The sequence below is a fragment of the Hevea brasiliensis genome, chromosome 18 (assembly GCF_030052815.1).
Source record: "Hevea brasiliensis isolate MT/VB/25A 57/8 chromosome 18, ASM3005281v1, whole genome shotgun sequence".
In the NCBI taxonomy this organism is placed as follows: domain Eukaryota; kingdom Viridiplantae; phylum Streptophyta; class Magnoliopsida; order Malpighiales; family Euphorbiaceae; genus Hevea; species Hevea brasiliensis.
The window spans coordinates 47,410,687-47,415,202 of record NC_079510.1 but is presented as its reverse complement, the minus strand read 5'-3'; the positions used below and the strand labels follow the sequence as shown (position 1 = coordinate 47,415,202).

Genomic DNA, 4,516 nt, shown 5'->3' with positions numbered 1-4,516 from the left:
TTTATTATATTTTCATTTTGTGTTTGTTTGTTCTTTTTCAGGTACTTTTAATCTTTTATGAGAAGAGCTAGAAGCACAAGTGACACATCCTTATTGTTTGATCCTGAAATTGAGAAATTTTGTAAGGCCAACAAGAAAGAAACCAGAAAAAAAAAAGAAGCCTTGAGAGAAACTGAATTAGAAGAAGTCATGGCTGATGAAAGAATGAGAATTGGTGTTAATGCTGGAAATGATCAAAACAATGAAAATGTAGCCCAAGGTGAAGAAGTTGTTAATGCTAATGGGCCTAGGAGAAGTATGATGGATCATGCTTTTCCTCGTTTTGATGACTTGAGAGAGAGCATAGCAAGACCAAGAATTGATGCAAATAGTTACAAGATGGATTTTGGAGTTCTTCAAATGATTCAGAATTCTCAATTTGGAGGACATCCTTCTAAAAATCCACACACACATCTGAAGAAGTTTGCTATGATTTGTGACATGCAAAAACAACCTGGAGTGTCTGATGATGCAGCAAAATTGAAGTTATTCCCATTCTCTTTGAAAGATAGAGCATTGGATTGGCTTGATTCTTTACCTCACAACTCCATCACAAATTGGGAGCAACTCACCGATGCATTTCTTGCACAATATTTTCCACCTGGAAAAACTCAAGAATTGAGGAATCAAATGACAGCTTTCAGACCAAGAGAAGATGAAACTCTCTATGAGTCATGGATGAGATGGAAGGAATTAGAGAGACAATACCCACATCATGCCATTTCGAAATGGATGATAAACCAGAATTTTTACACAAATGTTACTCCTGCAATCAGAGGGATAATTGATGCTCAAACAGGAGGAGAATTTATTATAAAGCATGAAGATGAAGCTTATGAGCTATTGGAGAAAATTGCAAAGAATACTCATCTTTGGAGTAGTCCAAGAGGACCAGCTCCAACTCAAAAAAGGCAAGTTGCTGGAATGTATGATCTTGATCCGTTCAACATGATTAATGCAAAGTTCGATGCACTTACAAATGTCCTTGCTAAGAAGATGGAAGATTTGAGTATGTTGGTTAGTTCATCATCATCATCTGGAAGTTCACAACAAGTGGCTTATGCAGAGGGATCTACCAGCTGTGGAGTAGACTATGGAGAGCAAGCAGCATATGTTGGTAATTATGGAAACAAGCAAATGGGGAATCCTTATTCTCAAACTTATAATCCAACTTGGAGGAATCATCCCAACTTTTCATGGGGAAATCAGCAAAATCAAGTCTCAAATCAGAATTTTCAACCACAACAGCAACAAGGAATTCCATATCAACAAAATAGGCAACCATTGCCTAATTTTCAGCAGAAAAATATGAATCCTCCACCAAAACAGCAAGAACAAAGTTCCACCACTGAAGCTTTATTACAACAGATTCTTGCTAACCAAAATAAGCATGATGAGGAGATGAAAGAGATGAAAGCAAGGCTGGAACAGATGCAAACACATAACAGAATGCTGAAAAATCAGATTGCACAACAAGCATCTTCCTCAAGTACCAAGTCTTTTGGAAAACTACCAAGTCAACCAGAAAACCCAAGAGAGCAGTGTCAAGCTATTACTTTAAGAAGTGGGAAAGTTGTAAATAATGAGAAAAGTGAAAATAGCGAGAAGAGAGAAAATGAGAAAGAAACTGATGAGGGTGCAAAATAAGAAAGTGAAAAACAAGAGAGTGCAGAAAAATGTAAAGAGAAAATTGAAGAGAAGGAAGAGAAGTATATACCTCCTAAGCCCTACAAGCCACAACTTCCTTTTCCACAAAGATTTCAAAAAGCCAAGCTTGATAAGCAATTTGGGAAGTTCTTAGAGGTTTTGAAGAAGCTTTACATAAATGTGCCGTTTGTTGATGCTCTTTCACAAATGCCCTCTTATGCCAAATTCTTGAAAGAAATTCTCTCAAACAAGAGGAAACTTGAAGACCATGAGACTGTAGCTTTGACAGAAGAATGTAGTGCTATCCTCCAAAGGAAACTTTCTCCAAAGCTCAAGGATCCAGGGAGTTTTTCAATTCCATGCCACATTGGGGAATCATGTTCTACAAAAGCCTTATGTGATTTAGGGGCTAGTGTTAGCCTCATGCCCCTCTCAATTTATGAGAAGCTCAATATGGGAGATCTAAAGCCAACCCATATTTCTCTTCAGTTAGCTGATAGATCAATCAAGTATCTTGAAGGGATTTTGGAAAATGTGTCTTTGAAGGTTGGAAAGTTCTATATACCTGTTGACTTTGTCATCTTGGACATGGAGGAGGATTCTAATATTCCAATTATCTTGGGAAGGCCTTTCCTGGCTACAGCTGGTGCTTTGATTGACGTGAAAGGAGAAAAATTGACTCTTAGAGTTGGTGAAGAGCAATTGGTTTTCAATATTAATAACACTATGAAGAAGCTTCATTCTGAAACTGATACTTGCTTGAGAGTTGATATCATTGATGAGCTGGTTAAAGAACACTTCAGAAAAAGATATCCGGAAGATCCACTTGAAAATTGTTTGGTTCATGGAGGAGGCATAGACTATGACAACCCTCATGTGGCTGCATATGCTCAAAATCTAGAGGGAAGTCCACCATTCATTTCTGCTCCAGTCTTTCAACTCACACAAAAAGGAAAAAGTAGAATCTAAGCAATCATCATTCAAGGAAGAAGATGCACCTAAGGTAGAACTTAAGCAACTTCCTTCTCAGCTCAAGTATGAATTTCTTGGCACTAATAACACTTATCCAGTAATTGTAAATGCAAACTTGAGTACACTAGAGGCTGATAAGTTGTTAAGAGTGTTGAGACAATTTAGGAAAGTCTTAGGATATACCATAGATGACATTAAGGGAATAAGCTCGCACTTTTGCATGCATAGAATTATTTTGGAAGAAAATTGTAAGCCATCTATTGAACATCACAGGAGGTTGAACCCAAATATGAAAGAAGTTGTTAAAAAGGAAATTTTGAAGTTGCTTGATGCAGGGATCATATATCCCATCTCAGACAGTACTTGGGTGAGCCCAGTACATGTTGTCCCAAAAAAGGGTGGAATGACAGTTGTCAAAAATGAAAATAATGAATTAATTCCCATTAGAACAGTGACTAGTTGGAGAATGTGCATAGATTACAGAAAACTAAATGTTGCCACTAGAAAAGATCATTTTCCACTTCCCTTCATTGATCAGATGTTAGAAAGATTGGCTAGGCATTCTTACTTTTGCTATTTAGATGGATACTCAGGTTTTTTTCAAATCCCTATCCATCCAAATGATCAAGAGAAAACCACTTTCACTTGTCCATATGGAACCTTTGCTTATAGAAGGATGCCATTTGGGTTGTGTAATGCACCAGCCACTTTTCAAAGGTGCATGATGGCAATCTTCTCAGATTTCATTGAAGACATAATGGAGGTTTTTATGGACGATTTTTCTGTTTATGGATCTTCATTTGATATATGCTTGGCTAACCTTTCTAAAGTTTTGCAGAGATGTGCAGATACTGACCTTGTGTTAAATTGGGAGAAGTGTCATTTCATGGTTCAGGAAGGGATAGTGCTTGGACATTTGGTGTCCAACAGAGGAATAGAGGTTGATAAAGCCAAAGTTGAAGTGATAGAGAAGATGGCTCCTCCTACTAATGTCAAAGGAATTCGAAGTTTTCTAGGACATGCTGGGTTCTACAGACGCTTTATTAAGGATTTTTCTAAAATAGCTAAATCTTTGTCTAATTTGTTAAGTCATGACACACCATTTGTATTTGACCAAGAGTGTTTGGATGCCATTTGCAGGTTGAAGCAAGCTCTTATCACTACACCAATCATGCAACCACCTGATTGGAGCCTACCTTTTGAAATTATGTGTGATGCTAGCAACTATGCAATTGGGGCTGTTCTTGGTCAAAGAAAGGACACAAAGGCTTATGCTATTTATTATGCTAGTAGAACACTGGATGAGGCTCAAACAAATTATGCAACAACTAAAAAGGAATTTCTAGCAATTGTCTTTGCATTGGAAAAGTTCAGACCTTACATTATTGACTCAAAGGTGGTTATATTTTCAGATCATGCAGCCATTAGGTATTTGCTCCGTAAAAAGGAGGCTAAACCTAGGCTCATTAGGTGGATTCTGATGCTACAAGAGTTTGATTTGGAGATTAGAGATAAGAAGGGAGCTGAAAATGTAGTTGCAGATAATCTTAGTAGGTTAAAATTGGATGATGAAGAATTGGATGAAATCCCTATTGATGAGTTTTTCTTGGATGAACAACTTTTCTCTCTTGTTGCTAAATTACCTTGGTATGCAGACTTTGTGAATTATCTATCTTGTGGAGTCTTACCTCTAGGAATGACATGGCAACAAAAGAAAAAGTTTTTGCATAAGGTGAAATTTTATAGATTGGATGATCCTTTACTCTTTAGGAGATGCTGTGATGGTTTAATTAGAAGATGTATTCCTGATGAGGAGACACGGAGTATTATGCATCATTGCCATGCTTCTGATTATGGA

At 37.2% G+C, this 4,516-nt stretch overlaps 1 non-coding gene across 1 annotated transcript; it reads right to left on the bottom strand.

Annotated features, from left to right (window-relative positions):
• Positions 1-654: 654 nt before the first annotated feature.
• LOC131176149 (small nucleolar RNA R71) lies at positions 655-761 on the bottom strand. The gene has a single exon (XR_009146274.1). It is a non-coding gene; the product is annotated as a small nucleolar RNA R71 (small nucleolar RNA).
• Between the last annotated feature and the right edge of the window lie 3,755 nt (positions 762-4,516).